This window comes from Vicugna pacos, unplaced genomic scaffold, assembly GCF_048564905.1.
Source record: "Vicugna pacos unplaced genomic scaffold, VicPac4 scaffold_19, whole genome shotgun sequence".
Classification (NCBI taxonomy): Eukaryota; Metazoa; Chordata; class Mammalia; order Artiodactyla; family Camelidae; genus Vicugna; species Vicugna pacos.
The window spans coordinates 76,476,702-76,503,222 of record NW_027328740.1 but is presented as its reverse complement, the minus strand read 5'-3'; the positions used below and the strand labels follow the sequence as shown (position 1 = coordinate 76,503,222).

The 26,521-nt window shown below is 40.5% G+C and overlaps 1 protein-coding gene across 1 annotated transcript in view; it reads left to right on the top strand.

Moving 5' to 3' along the window:
* Positions 1 to 26,521, top strand: part of LOC140693566 (uncharacterized) — a 115,325-nt gene that overhangs the window by 72,867 nt on the left and 15,937 nt on the right. Inside the window, exons 6-11 of the mRNA XM_072957354.1 lie at positions 9,359 to 9,446; positions 15,682 to 15,868; positions 16,421 to 16,564; positions 18,347 to 18,467; positions 24,605 to 24,804; positions 25,108 to 25,234. The gene's annotated coding sequence lies outside the window, so the exon portion shown is untranslated. The remainder of the gene's footprint in view (positions 1 to 9,358; positions 9,447 to 15,681; positions 15,869 to 16,420; positions 16,565 to 18,346; positions 18,468 to 24,604; positions 24,805 to 25,107; positions 25,235 to 26,521) is intronic.

Genomic DNA, 26,521 nt, shown 5'->3' with positions numbered 1-26,521 from the left:
GTTTATACTTTTTTCTGAGAAAGTATCCTTGAATTTGGGACTTGGACTGTGATTTCTGCTTTTTGCTTCCCTCAACCGTCTTGTAATCTCTCACTCCTTCCCACGTGGTTCCCAAGTGTTCGTGGTCTCAAAGGAGCGGGCAAACACCCAGTTGGTCACCATGTACTGCTGCTATAGATAGAGACCAGACAAGACCTAAAGGACATTATCGGAGAGGAATTCCTGGAAGAAATGGGCTCTACATTCAGTTGTGAGGACAGAGTAAGAGTCAGCCAGGAGAAGGAGTCAAGAATGTGTCTCAGATCGCAGGTGCAGCCCGGGCAGAGGCCTGGAGGCTTTTGGCGTGGGCACCCGGGGAGAGTGCCCTGTGCAGTCCAGGGTGGAGGGAGCCCCTGCTGGGGAGGACACTGGAGAGAGTCCGGGATGTAGGGCTTTGGAAGAAGTTGAGTTTTACTAGAACTGACACAGTAGGCAGTGAAGGGTGTCAACAGAAGTGACCCTCAGGAAAGGTACTTCTGGTTTTGCTTCTGATATTCTACAGACCGAAGGATCGGGACGGGCGAGAGCAGGTATGTCTGTCCCTTTGAGACCCAACCGGTCATTCATTTATACATTACACATGCACTTCTGTGAGTCTAGGGGAGAGAGCGTGTAGCCACTTTAGTAAGCAAAATGTATTTGCTTCTTGAGAGCTTAGCATTGTCAGAAGTTGACTTAGCCTAGAATGTTCTAGGAAGAGAGGAACAAATTGTGGAGGTTGGAGGGAGGGAAGGCTTCCTTGGGAAACAGTCAAAATGAGACTGGAGCAAGTGGGAAGTAGGAGCAGGTCAGGGGCCCCTGTGGTCACTGGGGACCTGTGTACTTAGGTGAGGATGGGCGAGCAGGGTCTGGGGTGGGGCTAGAACTCTAACAGGGAGCCTCTAAAGGGTTTGAAGTGGGGGTTGATGTAATCAAATTTGTGATTTGGGAAGGCTGCCGTGGCTCTCTGTGTTTGTATAGCGGGGAAGAGGGGGTGGGTGCCACCAACTGGGGGATCATTAGAAGACCATTCACAGGCTGGGATATGGGCATCGGGGCTACTTGGGGATGGCAGGGGCAGTGTGGATGCCGGCTTTCCTTATTGGGGGACTTGTTAGCGGGCCGACCTAGAGGCATTTTGTGGCTGGAAGAAAACTGATGGAGGCCGCCAGGTGGATTTTCCTCTTCTCTCCTTCCCTGCCTAGTGTGATGATCTTAGCTCAGCCAACATTTGGAAAAAAAGAGCTAATTTCCAGGGTTGCCCAGGACTTTGTAGAGCTCCTTCGAGTGAGATCTGATCGGATTTAGGTTTGTGTTCAGATCTGGATGTTCACTTAGCTAGAAACGTCCTGTCATTTCGATTTCCATAGGGGTTTTTTACTTCATAAAGATTGCTTTCTTGGTGAGAGGAAATTTAATACAGCTGTTGTCTTTTTCAAAAAAATCATATCATTTAAGAACTTTAATATTCAAAAGAATAGAAATATATAAAATATTTAAGGAAGTCTTTGGTGTAGTTTCTTTGCTTTCTGAGCTAATGTGGAGTTAGAGCCTTTGCATTACTTCATAGCACATCCTTGTCAGTATTTAAAGAGCTGATAGTGGGCGCCCCAGGCCCCACCTCTCAAAGAATCGTTAAAGTTTTCTCTGAAATAGTGAGGTCATAAAGGTCTTGTTTTCAGAAATCAAACGGTTTATAATACGCAGCATAGCCACATTTATAAAATAATAATTAGTTCAAAATTAAGAAAGTGGAGGATAATTGATTTTTTAAAGCCTATACATAAACTTTCTTGTGCTAATGTTGCAAGTGGAAATTTTGAAAAGAAAAATCCTACTGCAATATCATCTACATGGAATACATATATGAGTTTTACGCTTGAAAAGTAACTGCGCAGTGGTTTTCAAAATCAGGAGCATTCCAGCTCAGATACTGGCAGTGATGGTTGCTGGTTTTCAATGAAAGAGCCTAAATTTGCCTTCTTAGCTTTTTTATTTTTGTATTGAGAGGGTTGATTAGTGCTTTGCGAGCATGATTTTGGGGCAAATTGAGGGCAGATGTCGTGTAAAAACAGTGAGATATTTCCATGCATTTTATTTTCTGGACATCACCAGGGCACATGTGGGGTTTGTGCCTGCAGGCTGGAATGCTGCAGGACTCCCTAATCCATCACCATTATGTCCTGGAGCTGCTCAGGTCATTGAATGCTTTTCTGTTGCTTGGAGGAAAGGTGGTCTGATGGAGATGATCAGATGTGCAGTTAAAGTGCTATTACTTGAAATAAGAGTAACCTAGAAACATTGCTCTAACAATACAGGATGAGGGAGGAGAATTGTCTGAGCTACTTGCAGTGGGGAGTCTTCTCATGTTTCTCCCACACCGTGACTCCTGCCAATATCCGCCACAGTCCTGCACGGTAGTCCTGCCGAAGCAAGCAAGCACTTTGCTCAGAAACGCACTGAATTTCCTTGTGCCTCTGTTTGTTGGCTTTTTTTTTGAAAGCACATTTTGCCCTTTGCTTAAATGCCATCCATGCTAGTCAACTCTTACACTCAGTTTTCTGGAACTCGTCCATATATAGCTGCTGAATGGATGAACAGAATGTAGTATCTCCATGTAGTGGAAGATTATTCACACGTAAGAGTGAATAAAAAAGAAAAAAAAAAGAGGAAAATGAAAAAGGCCACCTGTTTTTGGAAGTCCACCCTGACTGTTCAACCCACACTTTTCCCTTTGAAACCCAATCACTTATGCTGCACTCTACTCTTTTTGATAGTGCTTACCACCTTCTAATAATCTTTAACGTTTTCAAAAAAAAAAAAAGAAAGAGATGCTGATACCACTTCAAAATATACAAGCCTTGATAACAGCTTGTTAATTGAAAGGAAGCAGACACAAACGGTCAAATATTGTTGATTTCAGTGATCTGAAATGCCCAGAAAAGGCACATGCAGAGGCAGAGAGCAGGTGATGGCTGGAAGGGGCTGGTTGGAGGGGGATTAGGGAGTGACTGCTAGTGATAGGCGGATTCTTTAGGGGTGATGAAGTGTTCTGGAAATAGAAGGTGATGGGTGCTACACAACCGTGAGTTTGCAGAAGACTGCTGAGCGCTGTGTCTGGGAGTGCCTGTTGTTGGGGCATCTTTATTTTGTTCTCATCCTGCAATGTGAAGAGCCATCTTCTGCTGTGGCTGTTCTACTCCTGTGAGTGGTGAGGGTCAGAGACTTTGCAGAGTCATGTTTCTTTTTTCCCCCTGGGTGAGTGTAGGCAAAAAAAGATTTAAGCCTAAGAAAGTGCTCCATCTGCAGAAATGTCTTTTTGTTTTGCATGGTGTAAAAACCTTGAGAGCTTTTAATCGTTGAGGCCAGTCTGTGGGAGGAAATAGCCCGTGAAGCCTGTTTGAGCCCGGGAAGCACCGTGCATCTCTCCCAGACACGGGTGGGGATTTCACCCCCGTTCAGGCAGTGAAGGGCCCAGACCCGTGAGCAGACTTGACAATCGTGAATATTTACGTGTATCCGCTGCTTCATCTTGGATATTAATTTCAAGCTGAGTCAGTTTGTGGCGGCAGCCTCATCCTACATCAGGAATTTATAGTATCTGCTCTTTGAGGTGAAGACCTGACAGACTTGATTATTTAACAGTCTGCCTTGAATTGATATCTCAGATTCCTTTGTCAAAAGCAAACAGCAGAAATACAGAATTCCTTTAATGCCAATGTGACCTGGAACGAGTTTAGTCTCTGTGCCTCAGTGGCCTTATCTGTGAGTGGGAAAGATGATAACAGTGCTTCCCTCAGAGGAGCTGGTGAGGGGAGAGTCAGAAGCACAAATGGAGGACTTACAAAAGATGCTCTTGAATGACCGAATTTAGTGCTCTCAGCCTGGTGAGGCCTGAGGGGCAGAGATGTCAGAACAGAGCAGTCCTAGCCGGAGCTCGATCCGTGATGGAAGCTGTTATGATCAGTATCACCACTGTGCGTTATCAGGTAATTTTAAGACTTGGTAATATGAATTCTTGAATAATGTTAAAGGACTAGACATCTCAGATCCAGTTTACATAGTCCTCAAGATTTCTTCTGAGAAATGGATGGTTTCTTCCCCATCTTAAATCTGAGATGAGTCTCTAAAAAATTCTGTATTCCTCCATCTTTTTGCTTTAATTTTCCATTTTCTAAAAAACCATGTTTTTAAATGGAGTTAATGGGGACTGAACTGAGTGCCTCATGCATGTTAAGCACTTACTCTCCCAAATGAGGTATAATCTCCTCCGTGATTTTTGTTAAAATTTACTTTCTTAGTTTACAGAGGTAAGAGGCCTCTAATTCTTTTTCTGGAGACTTGTCCATGAACCTGTAAATCTATAATTAATGGACAAAATTTGGTTTATTAAAAAATCATTAGAATATTCTGCAATTCATCCAAAAAGAAATGCTCATTGACTTAAAATGTTTCTCCTTTAAGGGGATTTCTCCTGTTTGGTCTAGCTTAATTTGTTAACAGCCATCCTCATCATCATAATGACCAAACTCACTGTGAGTGGACACCTACCTAAGGCTAAAATGTTTTCCTCATGTTTTAATTCATAGCAGGTGTTTGATTGTAGGTATCAGTGTCTCCTTTTTTGCAGCTGAGGGATTGAGAGATGGAGCAGCTTGTCCCAATTACACGCAGCAGGCTGTGGCTAGCTCGGTGCTGGAACCCAGGCTGCACAGAATGCATTCTTAATTGCTCCTCTTATCAGCCTCCCGTTAAGTGGTTACCCGAACACCTGTGACTCCATAAACGGCCGAGTTTAGTGACCTCAGACTGATGAGGCCTTGAAAGGAGAGACACCATTGAGAAGTTGAGACAGAGTGGCAGAAATTAAAATTGTTCATTTTCACAAATTTTTAATTCTCAGGTAATTACATAAAAAGTTATTTTTTTTATTTTAGTGCTCTGTAAGCACTAAAAACAAAACATTAAAAATAATTATAGTGCAAAAGAGAAGTGAGCTCTTAAAGTCCAACCACTGCTAATGATGTTGCTTGTTTTTCTCTTGTGGCCCTTTTTGACAGAAATACTTACAAAGACTGAATTGGTTTTATGTAGTTTTAATATGGAAGAAAAGATTGTCAGTGAATATTGTAAGAAAAGTCTTTACTCTTTTCTTTCCTGTTGATGAATATGTACTTTATTTTCATGGCTTAAGTACATTTCCTCATTTGTGAAATTTGAGTAATATCGTTTAATTTGTCTGACTGTGAGAGGTAGATGCCTTGTATACAAAGAACCCAAGAGGTGCTTAATAAAAGTGTGCTGTCACAATGACAGATATTTTAGAAGGATCAACTCTGAATACTAAAGAGTGTCGCTTATTTCTGATACATATTCAATATGTATTTGTATGATATATTTGAATATGGTTTAAAGTAACAAGGATTCATTTTTTTTTTTGGTGTAGTATGAAGTTTTAATGAAATCTGTATCATTCTAGTGAGACAGGGACTAGTTAAATTGCCTTAATCAGATGACCTTGAAGATTATTTACACAGAATATGTATTGTTACAAATCAGAATTTATGTTGCCGTGTAACCATCCACTTAGACATTTAAATTCGTGGGATTCTGACCAGATCCGTTAAGTTTAGTAAAATCCATATTGATCATTTTCAGGGAATAAACTCCTCTATTTTGTGATTAAAGAAAATTTTGATTTTTTTCTACATTCTTAACAGGTTTAAAATATCAAAACATTGATTTGACATGTCACTTTTTTAATAGAGAGAATAAAGCTCATGCTGTTTTATTATGTAAATAAATGTTTTTGTATGGCAACAAAATTGTATGATATCCTGGCTCTTTTAGTATTTTGCAAGATACTTAGATAACCTACTGTTGGAAAAATACAAACGTGAATTTTATGAATATAGGCCTAGTACAGATCTGTTGGTTTTTGCTACAGTGCAAGACATGAGGCATAGGAGAACTTTGCTGCTGATTGCCAGGAGGACAGATCCCATGTCTCAGTTTCCCCTCCTGTAAAATGAAGTGGCTGAACTGGATTCTTTCCTCTTCTAAGATGAGTTTCCATGAGCCTATATCTTCTGTTTATATTCAGGAGTATTAGCAATATCAGATTAAATACTGAATATCCCTCCTTTCCCCCGAATCAAAGTGCAGCATGTGCTATATAAGTTTTATTTATCTGATTCTCGTTACTGATCCTACAGGCAATTTTTGTGTTGCATCTTTCCTGGTAACCTGGAAGGTCATTTTACCCATAGGTGGCACTGTTGCACCTACTTACAGTCTTAACTTTCCTGTTTGTAAAAGGAGGCTTAAACAACGTTATTTTATTTTGATTACTTTACTTAATGCTTCAGAATAGCCCAATGTCCATTATGTCTGTCTAACTGGAAAAGTTATTCTGCTTATATCTTAGATTTATTCTGTCATCTCACTGTGAACATTTCAGACTTGCTGTGCAAACAATAGCAAAATCGGGCTTTTCTTCTAGTGTTAGAAACCAGTGAGCCGGGATTTTATAAAACAGCTAGAAGCGGCATCTGGAGGACCTTAAAGGTGAAAAGTGTATTGAGTTCCCTGAGTTTTGACCCCGCCGCTGTGTGTTAATTGGTGGTAGGAGATTTGGTACATATACGAAGGGGTGTAGTTTTTGATATGGTTTGCCTGCACGCGCTGCCACTGAGCCACTTGAGCCTGAGTCAGTTCGTTTTGAGTTTTTCCCTCGTCTGTGAGATGGGGACATTCGTATCTGATTTGTAGAATTGTGAGAATTAGAAATTATGTTCAGTGTTTACCACAGTGTGTATGTCAAGAGGGCTCTTAAACTTTAGCTGCTGTTTTGTGTGAAGCCATCATTTGAGAGTCTTTGGCAATTACTAAGAAACAGGAAAATAAGAAGAGATGGTTTTATGATGAAAGATATTTGAGGAGGTTCCATAGTTCCTATACCCATAATTTAGCATCAGCAGAGTCAGAACTGTTACACAGTCGCCCTAAACCAACGTTAAGCCACAGAATTATTTGTTACTTCATATATTTTGGGGTTTAAGGAGAACCAATACTTATACATATGTTGTCTCCAGCAGCCTACTGAGAGATGACACAAAAGAGTAGACAGGCAATAAATGTCTTCTTTGTTACTGATGAAGCCACGTTCTCCATGAACTTCAAGGCTGTGGGAAAATGCGTGTCATGATACTGTGTCCCAGAAATACAGACTCACCCTGTCCCATGTAGCTCTGGGCCACAGCGAGCCTTCCCTTGAGAAGAACTGCCCTTTCATGCACAGGGCTTTCCTGACATGGAGCTGAGCATCCCGCGTGCTTCCCAATGGTGACCAACACTGGAGTGAAAGGAAGGGTTTCACATGCCCTGCTTGTCTCCCCGGACTCACACCTCACTCTGTTAGTGTAATGAGTGCTAGCTGTGGGCCAGGGGCCAGGGGTGTGAAGGGAGAAGCACCCTCCATGGCCCAGAGGAGTGGTTAGGAGACATCCACTCCCTCAGTTTAAACAGGTGGTTGGATGGAACATAAGGGTGCTCCCCAAGAGTGTGTAAAAGGAGAAATAAGGATTTTATTTGGGACTTAGGCTAGCCAGGAAACAGATAAGATGATTAGAGGGGACACTTGTAAAACAATTTGATATTAAGTTGACATTTGTTGAACACCCAAAATGTGCTACATTCTTTTCTGAGCATTTTACAGAAATGAATCCTTCAATCTTCTCAACAAGCGAGTAAGGAAGGTTTGATTGTTATCCCAGTTTTACAGTGTGGAAATTGAGGCACACAGAGGGTAATTAAGTTGGCAAAATCACAGAACTAGTAATTGGCAGAGCTGGTATTTAAACCCTGGCTGTCTGGTTTTGAGGTTCCCAGAGATGGGCTTTGGGTGTTTAGCATTATCGACATCCCTGAATCTTTATACCTCTGTGCATCAGTTAGCCTAGAAAGGACAGGGAAAGGAGTGTTACACAGGCGCTCATAGTCATTTCTTGGCCGCTGTCCACGGAGAGTGCACCGTGATTGGCGTTAATTGACTTCTGGGCAGTAGATCTGTTCGTATAATAGAAATATAGTCCATTGAATTAATCTAGAAACCCTTCCTGCTCCGTTTCTGTCCATGCTTGCCATGTGACTGCCTGCCCGTGATTGGGCCGTGGAGGAGAAAATGTACTCATGGTTGAACTCTGATATTTCAGTCTGGTTCATAGATTCACGTCTTCTGTTACATTAAAAATTTAAGTTTCTGGTTTCCTTGCATCAGTGTCTCATGAGCTTGGTTAATGTGAAACCAGTCCATGGGAGCCCAGGGATGATGACGGTATAATTTCTGAGCACGTTGAGGCACTTCTACCCTTGCAGACGTGGCTGGAGGATGTCCAGCTTCCTCACTGATTTCCCCCAACAGCATGGTCCTCTCCCACCCCTGGATGTGAGGTTGGGAGCTCTCTGAGTAGGCCAGTCAGAGGCCGAGTCCACCAATCAGAAAATGATGAAGTACCTGGAAGTGGGTTTAATAGAAGACAAGGGCTTCCAGGTTGTCAGATGGGCTGTTCGAGTCCATTTGGTGAAAAGCTGTCCACTGTCTGTGGTTGAGCTACTTCTTTGCTGTTGAAAAGTCTGGAGTAGATGAAGGGATTTTAAAAAGCAGAAAGGAGTGATTTCAGGTGGTACGTCCACACCGGTGAGAAGTGATGAATGACCGCCTTTGTGAGTCATAGACAGTCTTACAAACTTCATAAACCAGCTTTAAAAGCTCTTCCATCTGAGTGCACTTCATATGGGGTCCAGATCATCACTGGTCGCACTGTGAGGGCAAGTAACTGATAATGGCAGAAAGGACACGGAGGCATCAAAAAGGTCTCAGTCACTTTCCCTGTTTAAAGGATGCAGCACAGTGTAATATATTTTAGCTGGTTTTTCACTGAAAAGTTTTTAGTGTTTTCTGGGACTCCCCAGTGCCCCAAGGTTCCATGCAGCTGGGTGTCCCCTCAGTGCAGCTCTGTCAGCGCTTGCCCTGGGCTGACGCGGTGTCACGGGGAGCAGGACAGTCAGCGTCCCCGGCTCCTCCGAGCTCCGTCTCCTCATCCGCAGAGCCGGGTTTCTCATCCGTGTCTACTTAGTAGGGTTGCTGAGAATCACACGTGATGCTTCAGGTGTGACTTTTGGTTGTCTCTGTGATTGGCATATAGTTAATATTTGATAGAAACACTTGTTTTTTTAGTATAATTGTAGCACCTAGATTGCAGTGGTTTTTAGTCTGCATTTTTTATAACTTTATTCTTATTTTTAAATATGCACTTATTTTTATTTATTTTTTTTGGAGGTACTGGGGACTGAAGCCAGGACATTGTGCATGCTAAGCAGGTGCTCTACAACTGAGTAATACACACCCTCCTTTTCTGCACTTGAAGGTAAATATTGCTATACACAAAATAGCTCTTAAACACCATCATGGGACCTAGTCACTGTATAGACAATTGAACACGTATACTATTTCAATAGGAATAAATGTTTTTGAGACATACATTTCTGAATCTGTTAATGTGCTTAAAAACGATCATAGGTAGTGATAAACACGAATCTTTGATCCAGTACTTCTTAGAGACTGTTTTGCCATCAAGGGAAATTACATTCTACAGAGAAGGCTAATTGGGTCTCTTTGATATTTAGATGGTTTAGCAGATGATGAAGGCTTTCAAAAGCTGACAGTTTTGTATTTTAAAGTAACTACAAAGTTACCTTCTACAAGTTGTAAGTACTAAGCTTGTGAAGTGCCCAGTAATCCAGGGGGTATGTGTCTGTGTCTGTGTCTGTGTCTGTGTCTGTGTGAACGTTGGTGTGTGTGATTTCAGGAAGGTAGAAAGAAATTCCATATAGACTTCTGATACCTTTCTCCTCCATTTCAAGGTGTTGGCATATATTTACACTAATAAATTGATATTCAGTTGTCATTTGGCATATTGGGAATAAGACTTTCTCATACTTGTTTCAGAAGGATTAGGGAGCATGAGCTTAGGAAATGGGAGGAGATAGAGGCAGGGAGGTTCTTTAAACTTTGTGCAGAATTAGAAACAGTAACTTTTCTCTTTTCTTCTAAAGCAAACTGGCACTGAATTGTAACATACTATTACTCAGAATTGCTTTTCTGATCAGATACATGTACCTCAGATTTTTAAATGCAACATGAATGATGAAATGTGTTTTAGCAGTTATTTTTAAAAGTAGTCTCTTTTCAAGTAAAAGGCTATAGCCTGTTCTTTCTTCTAGCGGTACAAGAAATTCTCATTGTTCTGTTGCAATGATCTATGTGCTTACTTTCTTTTTTTTTTTTCTTTAAGTGCTTTTTTCATTGTGGTTTGAATGAATGTTTAAAATTTCTGGATTTTGATCTTTAGAACATGCTGATTTCTCAGAATTGTTAAAAACCTGATTGTTCACTGCTCCTTGTTTGGTGGGGCACCCTATTGATTTCTGTTGTCTGTTAAAGAGTGAAATTCTTCCTCTAGCCTGCAGATCATTAAGTGAATGGTTTGCAGTGTGCCTTTAAAATTATTTGTATGCATTGAGCATGTTTGTCCAGTGAATTTTAAATTGACTCATTGTAATGACTTTGATTTGATTCTGTGTCTTTTCCTCCTCTCCACAAGAATTTGAATTCTCTGTTGCATTTTGTATACGTGTTCTTAACAGGGGAAGAAATTTTGCATTTTTTACAGAGGTGGGTTTTCCTATCCCCTCTGAATGCCTTCTAAAATTGATACAATAAAAATCAGTTATTGCAGTGCATAATTATTTCATAAATTATTTTTTGGCATAATCAGAAACAATGACCAAGAATGATAATAAAAAATACGAAAACCTTCCTTCCTTTGAAGAATAGAAATCAGGTAGTCAGGCTCCCTCATGCTTTGTGCCTGACACACTTACTCTCATGTCATTGTGTATCATGATTCGGAGATGGTATTGTTTCAGGTTTATAGATTTTTGTTTTAACATTTGTGTTGAATTCTTTCTCCAGGCTGATGTTTCCTGTTGGGTTTGTGGAAAGAGTAGAAGGGAAAAAAATACTTTGTTTTGTTTTCAGGAGGCCTGAGTTGATGGGAAAAGAGTTGAGGGTGGGCTGAGGAAAAGAGTGACACTCCCTCTCCTCCTGGTTGAAATTGATAAACAAAGAAATCAATTAAGTATATCGATATTTGACCAAAAGAAGTTAGCGAGCCCAAACTGGCTAGAAATGCACAATGGGAATTACTGAATTCAGCTTCAGAATGAGGTGCTTTACCAAGTAGAAGCAGCTTAGACCAATCAGAAAATCAGTAATATGATGAGATATAAATGGAATATTATATCTTTTATTGCTGAAACTTTTCTACGTTAAGTTGTGTAGAGCTAAAATTAAGTTTCAATCACCAGGAGTTAAGAGAGTGAGTGGTACTGTAGGATCGTTATTCACGGATGTGTCTAGACCCTGATAGAGTGGCTGAAGATGGCAGGAAAAGACCCACATCCCGGATTTTCATCCTAGGGTGTCCTCCATAATGGTTCCATGTGGAAGCAGATGATTGGGTTAACAAATTGTAACACACCCCAGTCGCCTCTGAATTTTAAGAAGAAAAAATATGCTTTGATACTGCTTTACAAGCAAGTTCCTGTGCATCCTCACTCCAGACTCCTTGCCTTAAAAAGCAGAGACAATGCTTTGCTTGTGTAGTTGAGGTTTTAGATAGCACTCTGCTGGTTGTAAAGCAAGGACTGAGACCCTCAGCTATAAACGCTGGGCTTGTGTGTTGTTAGATAATGTATTATCCCCAAAACAAGGACCTGGCTGGTCTGGTGGTCTGCTTTTTAATGAACATATCTAAAAATGTATCTTGTTCCCCTCACCCCATGACTTCCCTAAAGATACACTAATCCTTTGTACTCATTGTGTATTCTACAATCTCTGCCTCATCCTGTCTTTCCCGAATTTCCTCCTTACTATCTCACAACTGTTAACGAAGTTTTCCTTTGATTATACCCTATAAATATGGGAGCATTTGAGAGGCTCATGGAGATGGCTCCCTAATCCCTCTCGATTTCTTGACTTTTTCCACAGAGTCTTGAATAATCATTCCTTGTCAGTAAGACTTCTTCCAGCCAGAACCCACAGTTCCAGGTGAGAAGGATGCAGGCTTTATCTCTCCTACCGGAGGCAGAGACAGAAGAGAATTGAGATATGCTCCCTCGTGATCCCTTCCTGCCCCAGGTCTACTGCAGTTCACCTGCAGCCTTCTGGCCTCTGCTCAGAGGGCCTCTGTCCCAGGACTGACCTCAGCGTTTTCTTCCCTTGTCAATATTTCCTGTGCCTTTCAGAACTTGGTCTCTTCTCTGCAATTCAAACCTGGCAGATGTGATGGTGGTCAGCGTGCTGGTGGGCAGTCCTTTGGGGACCCCCAGGAGCCATGCTGATTCTCCTTAGTCTCTCAATCGGGGTTACAGAACAGTCGAGCACCGAAGGAAGCCCATTCTCGAGATGTCAACAGAGCATTTCATCACTTTCATTTTATTTTTCAATTTTTGGTGGAGAAATTATTTGTAGTGAACTGTTCCAGATATTTGCCGCCTGCTTTCCTCATCACCATTCCTTGTTGTCTCTGGTGCTAGTTTTATAAACCAGGTTTCTTCTCTGGTCATTTCTGGCAGCTGGGCTTGCCGAATCCTTGATCTGTATTTGAAACAGAATGCTTCCTCGTGATGTCAAGGTGATTTTCCTATTTCTGAATATTTCGTGTACACTCAGCAACTGTTTCAAGTGAAATGCTCTTGTCCAATTTCGGTTAACTCACATTTGCTGATCTCCTGCTTTCATGCTGAGAGCAGTTTTTTTTCCTCTAATAAAAGTTAGCAATTTGCATTTACTATGGAAGATACTGGCCCAAGGTCCTTTTGTTCTTAAGAGTTTTAATACAATTCACCCATTAAAATGTACATCGGTTTTTACTCTATGCCCAGAATTGTGCATCCCATTCAATCTTAGAATATTTTCATCCCCCCAACAGGAAGCCCTGTACGCATAAACAGACATTCCCATCTTCCCCATCCTCCCCAGCCCCAAGGAGCCACTTTTCTCTCTGTGGATTTGCCTGTGCTGGACATTTCATGTAAATCGAGTCACTTCATATAAGTGGAAACGTCTATTGTGACTGACTTCTTTCACACTGAGTAACGTTTTCAATATTTGCTCATGTTGTGGCCTTAGTCACTATTCTATGCTATGCTATTGCTGAATAACATTCCACTCTATGGCTGGGCCCCACTGTTTACCCATTCATCAGGTGATACGCATTTGGGTTGTTTCTGTTTTTGGCTGTGATGAGTAATGTCGCCGTGAACACTCATGTGGTATTATTTATGTGGATATTTGTTTTCAGTTCTCTTACGTGTGTGCCCAGAGAGCAGAATTGCTGGGTAAGTCAGAAACGAAATGTTCAACTCTCTGAGGCCCTGCCAGGCTGTTTTCCAAAGTGGCCACGCTGTGTTACATCCTCACCAGCAAGGGCTGCGTGCTCCGCTTCCTCTGTGTCCTCTTTAGTGCTTGTTACGCTTTTTTTTTTATTATACCCTATTGTAGTGAGTGTGAAGCGGTTTCTCCTAGTGGTTTTGACTTGATTTCCCTTACAGCTAATGCTATTGAACATCATTACATTGTGTTTTATGGACATTTGTATATTTTCCTTGAAAAATACCTTTTCAGATACTTTATTAACCTTTTAATTGAGTTGCCTTTTTATTGTTGAGTTGTAGGGTTTTTTTTTCTTCATTTTGAGATATAAATTCCTTGCCAGATAAGTGATTTGAAAAAATTTTCTCCTCTGTGTTGTTGTTTCACTTTCTGGATGGTGCCCTTTGAAGCAAAGTTTTAAATTTTGATGAACTGCAATTTGTCTCTGTTTTCTTTGTTTCTTGTGCTTTTGGGGTATTATTTAAACTCTGAGGTATTTTATTTAAGCTTTTATATATAAAATAACTTAATTCTTAGGACCGTTATAGGAGATGGGTGCAGTTGTTGTCCCCAGTCTATGGATAGGAGACTGAGATGCAGAAAATTTCACTGAAATATCAGTGTCACATCTACCTAGTGCTGTGGGATTTCAGACCCTCATGTTTGTCCCCAGCATTTGTGATCTTCACCACCATGCTCCACTACTGCCTGGAATCGTTAATGAAAATGACTTTCATTTTTTGATTTCTTGTTAGTTTGTTTTCTCATTGGGGACCTCATCTCCTTATTTTCCTTTCGGATATCAGTGTAGATTTATTTTAGGTCTCATGTAGGCAGAAGCATTGCTATCAGTTAACTTCTTTATTACTCACTCTCCAGTGATGATTGTTGCTAGTTGACCTAACCAAGTCATGCTTAAGTCTTTCCTGCTAATGACACTAAAAACAGTCATGACTTATAGAATGCTCAAAGAAAGTACTTGATTGATTTTATTTTGCTACCCAATCAAACCAATCAAGTAAAAACCCCAGTGTTGACACAGACTATAAGCCCTCCAGAATAGGATCACTGTCTTCCTTCTGTTTCATTTATTTGGTCACAGTGTCTGGATAGTGACTTGCTGTCCAGCAGTTTTGTGAGGATATGGTGCTCGTGAATCATTGTAAGGACAGAATTTTGACAACAGACTGTGTTGTTCATTTCACAAGGGAAAAGATAATATAGAAATACTGCTCAGATCTATTTTAAAATTAAGCTTGGAATTTTGAGAAGAATTCAAGAAACCATACAAAGCTCTTTTTCAATAATTTTAGATCTATCTTAGACACATATGGTTACATAGCAGAGTAAGTTATCAAGTACATTTGACAATAGGAGTGTAATATTGATTATTTGTTTTAGTTGAAATATTCTACCTGGGATAAAGTAATCAGTGCCCATAAATGAACAAATATGTTTGTATTTCTATGCAACATGGGAGCAGAGTTCATGTTTCTATATAATATGTATGACTGTGTGTTTTAATCTGTCTGTCAGTGTTTTTATAGTTTTTCAGCAATGTTGTAACTTCAGAATTCTTCTAACATATTCACTCCCGATACTACTGCAGTTTGTACTGTGTATCCTATCTTATGCATGGGATTCCACTGTCCCCTCAGTGAGGAATTTCCTCTCCTATTGAGCTAGTAGCAGAGTTAAAGGAACAGTGATTTCAAGGCCTTTGCTCTCCACGTGTTCGCAGTTTCCTGTCAATCACGATTTTCTCTTTCTTGTGTTTTCATTGTGCAATTAGAATTTTTGAAAATAATTATTAATATGTTTCACCAGTCTTCCTAGAAATTTGATGTGTTTGTGCTTTTCAGTTTTCAATTTATGAAAATTGTAAATGCAGACTTGTTTTTAAGTGGTCCTTTTTCACTAGATATTTGTTTACCTCTTTATAGTTAAAATAATTTTCCCCAATGAATGAATCGGTGTGCATGTTTTAAAAGATACTTTAGTTTTTATTTTTCTTATTCTAACAGGTATATTCGTTGTACAGAATTTAGAAAATAAGGATAAACACAATAATACCTTAAAAATGGCCTCTAATCTCACTTGTAGATACAGTTGTAATGTTTGAAATTGAGAATTACAAGTCCTCTCACTTTGTTCTACTCTTTCAGGTACGTTTTGGTTACTGAGACCCTCGAATTCCCATATGAATTGTAGCAGAAGCTAGTCAGTTATTGCTGAGGAGCCCGCTGGGAATGTGATCAAGACCACGTTGTATGTGTGCTTCACTCTGGGGAGCACTGCCATCCCAAGAATATTGTCATGTGATCCAGGAATTTGCGTGGTTTGTCTTTCCAGGTATTTAGGTCTTCTTTAATTTATTTCAGCAATGTGTATGGTTTACATAGTATTATTTTACTTTAATTTTTGCCTTTATACTGAGGACAATTGTGCAAGGTACCAAGATTAGAATTGTATTATAGCCCCGCAACTTGCTGCCACCATGGACGCTGTGGTCTCTCTTTGCCCTTTGTAAAATCTCGCACAAAATAGGACCTAAGTAACTCTCTCTTGAAAGAATGATTATATGATTGCTGGATGACGCTTGAGAGTCCTTGTGATGATGTCTTTTTCCCAGACTTTCCCCTCTTCTTTACTATGCCCTTTCTCTTCCTTTCCTCCAGCCTGGGTTTCAGCCTGCCTGTGGCATTGATTTTCCTTGTCTGTGGACTCTTCTTTTCACTAGTTCATGATAATGTTACATGTCGGCTGTGGAAACTTGCTAGATGTCAAGAAAGAGCAAATCCATTGCATGCTAGTATTTTTAGAGTGTGTTATTGAATTATCAATTGAAATTAAATCAGGCTGACCCATTGAGCCATCCCCTGAGCTCTTTTTGCCTTCCTACAGGTGATACTGCTCTCGTTGCTGCATGTGCCCTTCCCCCAGACTTAGTTTTGGAGTTGAGTAAATCACCATCACTGGAGCCCTCTCTTTAAAAGATGAAGAGAACATTTGCTCCTTCTCCCTGCTTGGGGACTTGGATGAGATGAGGTAACAGATAAAGAATGAAGCCCCACCTCATTCTGACCACTGCTCTTTCCGTTCATTTCTCCAGGGGAAGAGTACAATTCAAAAATATAAAGATTGTGAGCTAATGAAATATACAAGACAACCGATCATTTATTAAATACACTTTCATGCCAGAAACAAATGTATTATACACACAAAAAGCACATAAATTACGGTAGTACTGTGGTTACAAATGTGGGCCGAGTTCGAGTCCTGCTCTGGAGTGACAAGTCCTGTGAAATGGAGAACTTGTAGGTCGGCTTAGCCTCTCCCGGACTTTTTTCTTTCCTGCAGAGACAGGGCTCGCTAGTCATCCCTCCCCCGTAGAGGTGCTGTGGGTTGTAAACGACGCGCGTGGGCAGGCCAAGCACAGCTGCTCGTTCCTCGTAAGTGCAGGATAGCACAGCTTTTGCGGTTACGGCTTTATGATCGCACCGTGTAGACCCTCAGTGCTCCGAAGGGATGTCTTGCGGATTGGAGATGGGATTCTCACTTCTGTAAATACCCAAAGATTGTGTTATTGAGCCTTGCTGATATAAATCTATTCTTTAGAAAGTACATAATGTAGATATATTTTTCAAACATGCATGCTTTTTTTCTTTTATTATTTATACTTCTACCCTCTCATCTCTTGGTGTGACTTTTGATGGAATCCAGGAAACAGTCCTAAGCCACCTGCCTCTTCACACTTCTTCGTGATGGTTTTCTTCCTTGACTAGAAGAGGGTTTTGCATAGGAAATTTTGTTTGCTCCCCTTCTCTTGGAGTCTCCCTGTTTGTCTGCCCATCTCTCACCTGTCCATCTGTCCATTTCTCTACCCACTCATTCTTCTGACTTGTTCCAAGAAGCACTTCAGGCAGCTTACAGAAGAACAGATACCAAATAAACAGGTGAGAAAATGGGGCCAAGTTCACAAATTGAGGCTCGGAGTTGAGCCTGTGTGAGAGTTGCAGGCGTGAGACACACGCCTCTGCCTTGTGACTTATAAGATAGACAGCATCAATGTTCCTGAGGCTCCCAGCACACACAGGGAAGCAGGGTTTGTGGGAGATGCTCACTGGCTGTGAAATAAATAAGTGGCTTAGGAGAAGCCCAGCCTTTCCAAATACTAAGACTTAGGAGAATATTTTGAGTGTCTTCCAAAATCTGAGTATTGCATCTTTTCTTTTTCAGAGTTTTATGTATAGTTGGTTAACATTCTATAACTGGAAATTTCTCCAAAACTGCTGCCCACGTGAGTCCCATGACTCGGGAATGGGGTGGTTCTGCTCATTGACGGGTGTTGGCCAGAAACGGAAAATGACAGCCTCCAAGGAGCCTGGGATTAAGCAGTTATGTTTTGTCAGTGCTGTAGATTTCAGAAAATGCTTTTACCGTTTCTCTCCATCTGAGGAAGCAGCGTGCTCTCTTCCCAGCATCAGGAGTTCAGGGTCTCGGGATGGTGGGGGCTGACTGCACTGCCGTAAAGACAGCTGAGCTAGTCACTGCATGTGTGGTGCTTTCACGTAGTGCATTTCATGTTTTTTAAAAGGTTTCAACATGTAGTTAATTAACTGAGTTAATTAACATTTAATAAATATGAGGCTTTTTTGAAAAGACAGTTATAGGCAGAATATAAGTTGTGAACACTTTAAAAATGGCTTCATTAGTGAAATTTCAGTAAGGAAGGTTCAGTTTATCTTATTTACGCCTCTCTTTAAAAGTAACAAAGAAACAAGACAGAAAAAGCAGAGGATTACTTCTGTTCTTCCTCTCGGCTTGCAGGTGCCCTCACCTCCAGTGGCATCCATCCAGACACCAGCACTGACACTGGCCGTGCTCAGAAATGCCTCAGCCCTGAAGACACAACTGACAAATGGAAGGGAGCCGCGTCCTGTTACAGCAGGTGCTCTCACTTTGTGGGTCCTTATGTAACTGCGTGGTGTTATTCAGGATCGCCCTTTCTACACTGTGTGACGGTGCTGCGGTGTCTCCTAGTTATTTGTTTCTGTAACTACTCATGTATTTTTTCCAATGTGTGGTACTAGACATCTAAAAATGCATTTTTCAGATGAAAAATAATGTGTATTTAATATAAAAGTCTGAAAAAAGAGTCAAAAGGGTCTATCCTGGTCCCAGTACTCAAAGATAATAATTAACACTTTAACATCTATTTTCTGTTCTTTTCATCAGTGTGTATCAGCTCTGTCATAAAAACCAGTGAGCACTGTGTGCCTGTTTACTGTGTGGAGACCTCCATTTTCCATTCGGCTTATTACACATTTTTCTACAATATTCTATCTCCCCTGACATGATTTTTAATGACCAGTATAGCATTCTGTTTTGTGGAGGCATCGTCCATTTTACTTTGTATTTAAGTAAACTTTTAAATTCCAAGTATACTTAATTGAAATTCTGAAAAGAGAACTGTGGTGGTACCGAAAGTCCCCTACTTCCCTTCCCCTTTTTTCCTGAGAGTAAAAGCTGCTGACAATGTGGAGTATATATTTCATGACCTTTATGCCTTTGTCATATATATATACACACATACATACACGTATATGAGAAATCTATGTATATGTGTGTGTATATATGCTTTATTGAAAAATAAGGCCATACTATATGTTTTCTGTAGCTCGGTTTATTCACTAACGTATATATCATAGACCTCCTCCCACTCCAGACTCACCCGGTCCTTTCAGATAGAGTAAAGGGGTCTCCTGATGTGCAGGTTTGGTCTCTTGTGTAACGACACCTTTCGTGGGAGAGTACTGTGGACAAGGCCTTGGACCACGCTGAAACGCTGCAACTTTAGTGCCCACAGCTCTCCGTGATTTACCGCATCATTGTCTTGATGGTGAACACTTAAGTTTTCTCCATTTTCCACTGTCAGAAAGGGTGTTTGACTGGCATCCTTCTTGTACAAACATTCCTGTGATCTTGTATGAGTATTCCTTTAGCTAAGGTTTCTGGAAATTTAGTCCTTGGATGTGTCAACTTCATACATCACAGGATGCTTTCAAGTGAATCTTGAAATTCCTTCTCCTGTGGGGCATGAAAAGATGTAGAATAACTTATGTAACCAATTCTCTATCGCTGGATATGATTTCACTTCAGCATTTCTTCCCACCATTGTAAACAGTGCTGTGCAAATGTTCTGATGAGTACATCTTTTTGAACTGATTTTTTCTAAATGTAACGATTCCTAAAAGTGGAGTTCAGCCTGTGTGCACACACGTTTTTCAGAGTTTACATATCCATTGACATGTCATCCTCCAAAAGATCGCTCACATTTTGTTGTCTCAAAGATGGACACTAGCTATAATATCTTTTAAACATATTTGCCAATATGACGAGCAAAATGATTTTCATTATTTTAGTTTGCACTTGATGACCAGTGAGGTTTTGAGCATTTTTCACTCATTAGCCATCTGACTTTTAAAAAGTGAATGATCCCTTTTGTCCTTTGCAAACATTTAAGTGGGGGAGCTTCTTGCTGCTTTGTGACAGCTCAATGTGTATTATGAACATTAACCCCTTGTCTTCATCAACATGTATCAGAGAGCTTTTACTTGTCATTTCTTGCCTTTCATTTTGTTCAGTAGGTTCATTATTGTTGTGGCCCAAAATAATCTTAAGATAGTAAATGTCTTCTTTTTGGGTTTTATTCTTAGAAATGCTTTCTTATAATGGTATAAATTTCTTCTGTATGTTTTTTCAATCTCTAAGATGGAGATGATAATGGTACTTGTTACAGTGAGGAGAAGCTGAATTGATATGAGCAAAGAGTTGTATTTGCTCTTATTAGTACTTTCTAATATTTACATCATTTTCTGTAATTTTTCTTGTGGTCATTTTGACGGGAATAGAATTTGTTTTTTCCAGGTATTCTCTGATTGTAACAAGACAATTATTAAATTCATACTTTGCTTTTTAATTTGAAATCCCACCTGTAAAAAATACTTATGTATACTAGAGTCTCTTTTTGAGCTCATGATTTATTTCTGTCAATCTTACTTTCTTACTCTAGCACTATATCTTACATATTGTAAAAATTTATTTAATATATTACAGTGTGAATTTTTTGATTCTTTTTTCGATCCCTAAATTTCTTGGCTTGTATTATGACTTTATTATTCCTGAAGAATTCTAATATAATTTTTTCAAGTTAAAAAAAAACAGATAAGTGTTGTCATGGGATTTTTTAGTAATTTTGAATTATCTTTACGAGAACGTACATCTTTAAAACTGCTTTCCTCCATACAAAAGGTTGATGTCTCTACTTTCACACTTTTACTTTACCCCTCAGTACAGTCCTGTACTTTCTCCATGTACAACATGGGCATTGTTTTTGAGTTTATTCCAGATTATTGTTGATGTTTTTGTTAATTTTTTAAGTGAGAAATTTTTGCTATTATATTTTTTAACTGTTAAAACTGACACCTAGGAAGGCAGATTCGGTTTGTAAATACTCACTTTGTAACTTCTCATTTAAAATTGTAAGTATTAAGTACTTGTTACAGAATCCTTTCTTTTCTGTTTTTAAAAATTTGTTTCCAAGATTCTCAAAATGGTCATAGCTAAGTAGTATAGGTGGGGAGACAGATGGAGAGAGGTAGTGTGGCTCATGTACAAACTGTGAGCACTTTCATGGCTGCCTTTATGCTGGAAAAGCTGATAAACAGTCCAGCTTAAACCAGGGTGGCTTTGTATGCACTTGAAATCCAGCTTTCCTGCCTGTATGGTGAAGCCTGGTAGGCGTGGCAGGTAGATGATCAAGGTCGAATGGAGGTTATTGGCTGCACAGAGCACTGTGTCTGAGAATTGGAGACCATCGCCATGGGAAATGCTTGGTGCCAGGAACAATGCAGAGGAGCTGGGGAACCTTGTGTTAAGGATTTTCCAGCCCTGGGAGTGGGAATATCAGACTCTGCATTCAGATCTGAGTTTGAATTCATCCTCTTGAGTTTACTTGTCCTCTGACTTTTGTCAAGCTATATACCGTCTTTCACTTCCTGTTTTCTTGTCTCTCAAATTAGGAGAATTACATCCTGCTGCTAGAGTGTTTGATCAGGTTAAATAATTTGTGTCTATAAGATGTCACATACAGTCACAAGCTCAGTGAGAAATGGGCTGTCGCCTGTTCTTCTGCAGCTCAGTGCTTGACAAGACATGGGGGAAAGCCAGTCCCTAATTTGTGTGTGATGCAAGTAGGAACAAAATTAATGTCTTGCCTTTCCCTAGCAGTATTCTTACAGCTTTGCTTCATTTACTTCTTTCCTCCTTTCCTTTCCCCTTTCCCATCCTCCACCAAAAGAGCCTCTCAGAAAAATAGATTCAAATTACTTTAAAGGTTGGCTCATCCTCATGAAATGATAGTATCATAAAAAAAACTGTGCAAATCCCAGAATATATTTTATATGATTTACACACACACATGTGCGTGCAAACACACACACACACAAAATCAGTCTACCTCCCACTTACAGAGGGAGAAGGTCCACTTTTTCTGAGTTTTCGTTCACAGAGAGTGAGAACAATGTCTCTTACACAGACTTTCACCAGGCTTCGTGCATGGTGTTTTTAATTGAATTTCTGTTTGTGGCCATAGATATAGTCTCCTAATAGAAGAGAGAAAGTGGAGACATAGACATTCCGCTGAGATATTGGTGTCATCATATTTTAGTTGTAAAGGACTTAAGACAGCATAGAGTTGCAACATTTTATGGGTGAGAATCCATGATGTTGTAACTTAGACAAGAACCTGGGTCTTCTGCCATCTTGTCCACGCGGGTGAAGAGGCAACTGGGCAGGGGATAGTAGGGATCCTTCCTGCTTCACTTCCATGTTCTTGCTAGTTTTCATTTCAGCTGCCTTTAGTTTATGTTCATGAGGCCACTCATGGGAAGGTCACTCTGTCCTGATAGATTGAGTTTCTTATCAGCGAAAAGCTCTGGACCCACTCATATTTCCCAGAGTTTTCTGCTGACCTGCTGACACTTTATATAATTGAGACCTAAGAAACTACTGAATATAAAATCCTTATTGTTATCGTTTCCCCTCGAGTTCCATAGGAATGGGGTGCTGTCTCAGGCTGTCTAAAGCCAGATCTGAACAAAGATAGGGTGATGGGCTGTGCTGCTGGACCTACACAGTCGAAGGGGATTTCCACCTTAGCTTTATAATCAGGCAGATTAGTTCAAATCTTGCCTTTACCAATTATTATCTTTGTGTCTTGGGGGAGAAACTGTACTTTTTTGTGTCCAAATTTGTTTATCTGTAAATAAGTTCAGTATTTATTTTAAGGTTTCTGTTTTAGAATTGAATGAGCTAATTCATTCATTTATACCTAAAATAGCGATCGCATGGTTCTATGCTGGTGCCTTGGTAGTTGATTACTAAGGGAATCGGCAGTGAGAATGGGGGTGGGGGACCCCTGGATAATAGAGCTTATATTCCAGGATATGCTTGTAAAAGACTGGATGTGCAGTAGATTTTTAGTAAATATCTACTCCTTTCCTAATCTGCATTGATTGTTTATATATCATTATACAAATATATTAACAAGTTTTATTGCAATTTAAATATTTTTGTAGTATTTACATTATGTAGCTATAAAAATACATGAAATAAAATGATTTGACTTTTATTTTCTTTTCAATAAGCAAAACAAAATAAAATAGAAAAGAAAAAAGTCTTGAGGGAGTAGAAATAATTTTATTTCTGTGGAATCAATTCCTTGTAATAGGTCTTTGTCATGTTGTTAAACAGCATATAAAATTGATAGGTTGTGACATACTGGAAATGAGGAAACAGTGGAGACATACTACCTCTAATGCAGTCATTTTGTTACCAAGTCCAAACTCGTTCTGCTTGCTGCATGACAGGCCAATAAATGGGGAGATGAGATGTTGGAGTAAGGAAGAGTGACTTCATTTGAAAATCTGGCAGACCCAGAAAATGGCATATTGATATCCAGTAGAACTCTCTTCCCCAAAGCAGAATTCAGTCTCCTTTTATACTAAAAAGCGGCGGGGATGTGGTTGGTTGTTGCAAACTTCTCGCTGTACGAATTGTTTGTCCTTGGAATCCTTTGTTCCTGCAGCTGTCCATGGTGGGTCAAATTAAGGTGCCCCCGTAAAACCTCCAAATAAAAGAAAGGTTATTATCTATTTTGCCACTTGCCATCTGTACATAAGTGTAGAAGAGCTAATATCCTTAAAGATCAGAGCCCGGAGAATAGGCTGTCCTGGATATTTCAGGCTAAAGGCAACTTTTTTTCACAAAAGGTGCAGAGATAGCAAGTCGGAGCCTAGAAAACAAGGTACAGGTTTAAAGCCAAACGAACACATCTAACATGGAGTCAAATTTGTTCTTTTCTTTTACAATTTCTTTTTCTAACTCATAAATAATTTTAGTAAGAAACATGAGAAATTTTTTTTATTTTTGCTTCTTAATAACGGATTACAACTACACTTTAGTGAGCAGGGATGCTGTGCGTGCCTTGGGGTCACAGCAAACTCTTGTTGGGGGTGGTCGACCCTGTAACATACCTGATGTCCCGTGAGTGTTGGTGAGGGTCCCCCTAACCAGGGGCTCTATTCAGGAACCACCATATGCGCGTTGACCTCTGGCACCTCTTTTTCAGCTGCAGGACATTTTTTCAGATTTTGTGATGGAAAAATCTCTCCAGCTGCAGATAATCAGGGAATAAAGGAAGAGGAAAAGCGCTTGAAGTAGAGTAGAAGAGAAGGACAGAATATCAGGGAGCGTGGGGACTTGGCAGCGGGGCCTCGGGAGAGAGAGGAGCAGAGGTGTGGAGGGTCCCGGCTATGGAACTAGCTCCTGCACCTTTCCCCGCACCCAAGCCACACAGCTTTTAATTGGGCCCAGGACTCCCTCCTGTCTGGATGTCACCCTGGGCAGAACTTTGAGAATCGAAGCTAAGGGGTGGTCAACACTCACCTAGGGGGTCACTGAGGACTTTGCTCAAGTCCACATTGACTTTTCCAGTCATGTGCCTTCACCTGTTCTTTATCTCAGGATCTGAGAAGCAGGAGCAAGGAACTCATGGAGAGATCCAGGAAGATATCTGACTGTGTTAAGAGACGACAGTCACAGTGACACGTGGAGCGAAGACACTTGCAGTAAAGTAAAATAACTTCACAACTATTGCATCAGAGCTGCAAGTGTGAGAGAACCTAAGCCTGTCTCAGAGTGCAGGGGACAAGAGAAAAGGAATGGTAAAATTACCACTGACATTTGAAATTTTGTTAAAAAGAATGCTACTGTTAATTGTATCACTTGAATGTATGCAGGTGTTTTTCTATGAGCATTCATAGGTTCACAAAACCCCACCAGCCACTCTTGCTCCCATCTGGTGTGGGCTTTCTCAAGCACAGTGCCCTTCCTGCTTGGGTGGGCCACGCTGCTGGTCCTCGCCTGGGGCCGGACTGCTACAGGACACTGAGTCCCCGAGGCACGACCTGGGATACATGACAGGAACATCTCTGCTCTTGGCTGAGGGCCTCCGTTTCCCCCTGCAGTGTAAGAATGCCGGTGACTCAGTTAGAAGCATGCATCCAAGCCATCCTTCCGTGTCATCACCATCTAGAAGCGGTGCCTGAATATTCTGAATTTCTGCAGAATGTTGTTTGCAATCACCTTGAACAAGTGAGTGTGTGTCCTCTTTCAAGTGGAGGAATTACTGCCGTTTTCCTGGAACTTACTCACCACTAGTCCATCTGAATTTTATGTGCTAGGATTCAGTATAGCCTGCTAATAACTCTGCAGTCAGATCTTGAAACCCTGATGAAGAGGATTATTTATTTTCTTTCCTTATATGATAGTATTTTACTTTCAAAATTCTGAGTTTTCTGTTCTTGGAGGAATTTTTTTGGGGTTTGGAGAAACAACTTTGCTCTTACCATCTTTGTGACCTGTTGCTATATGCATCTCACCTGTCTTCTGTCACTTGTGAGGCGGTTCCATTTGTGACCCTGTCCGGGTTATTCATGTTATAAAACATAAAATCTGTAAAAGTACAGAACCCTTTTACTCCGAAGACATTCCACAAATACTCCTTTAATCTGGGTGTGGTTTTAACAAGACACAAACATTAGAACATATACTTGCAGGTTGCCAGTGCAAAATCCCCAAATGAATAGTCTAGCTCAACATCTAAAATCTTTCTTATCTACCTTGGATATGTATGGATAAGTGAAGCAGTTTGCTAAGAACCCAAGACCAGGTTTAGGATACAGGCTGATGTAGCTCAGCGGGTCCTCCCAAGCTGATGCTCTGCCAGAGAGTGGGGTTGAGGGGAGAGGGCGTGCCCTGCCCACCATGAGCTGACAGTTTCATGGCAAACACCTTCACAAGGTGAAGAAATTGGGGTTTCTTCTATGAACAGTGGGTCTGAAAAGAGCCCAAAAAGCATGGGAGTGACACAATCCCATTTGTCTCAAGTAGGGGAGAGTGGCTGTGGGGCCACTTGGGAGACTCGTGAGTCCAGGTGGGCAGTGTTGGTGGCTTCCACTTGAGCGGTAGGATAGTGGGTAAAAGCGAACAGATTGAAGGCATGTTTAGATGGTAAAAAGAAAGATTTAAAGCTGTCTGTGAAGGTAGGATGGAGTAAGGCCCAGGTTTCTGGGTGGATTAATGAGTTAAATGATGGTCCTGCTGTGTTCTGAGGAGGGAAAGCTGCAGAGGGATTTCTGGGGGAAAACTGATGAGTTCAGCTGTGGGTAAAGTGAAAGGTTGTTAGATGTGTGGTCTGGGATCTCAGGTGAGAGCCAGTAGTGAGTAGGGAGAGGGGAGAGAGACTTTCAAATAATTTTATCTTGTGAACATACATATAAGGATGAGTAATGACACACTTAACCCCTCTATATTCTGTATTTAAAACCCAGTAACATTTTGCTATATTGGTTGCAGGGGTTCTTAATTTTTTAATACAAA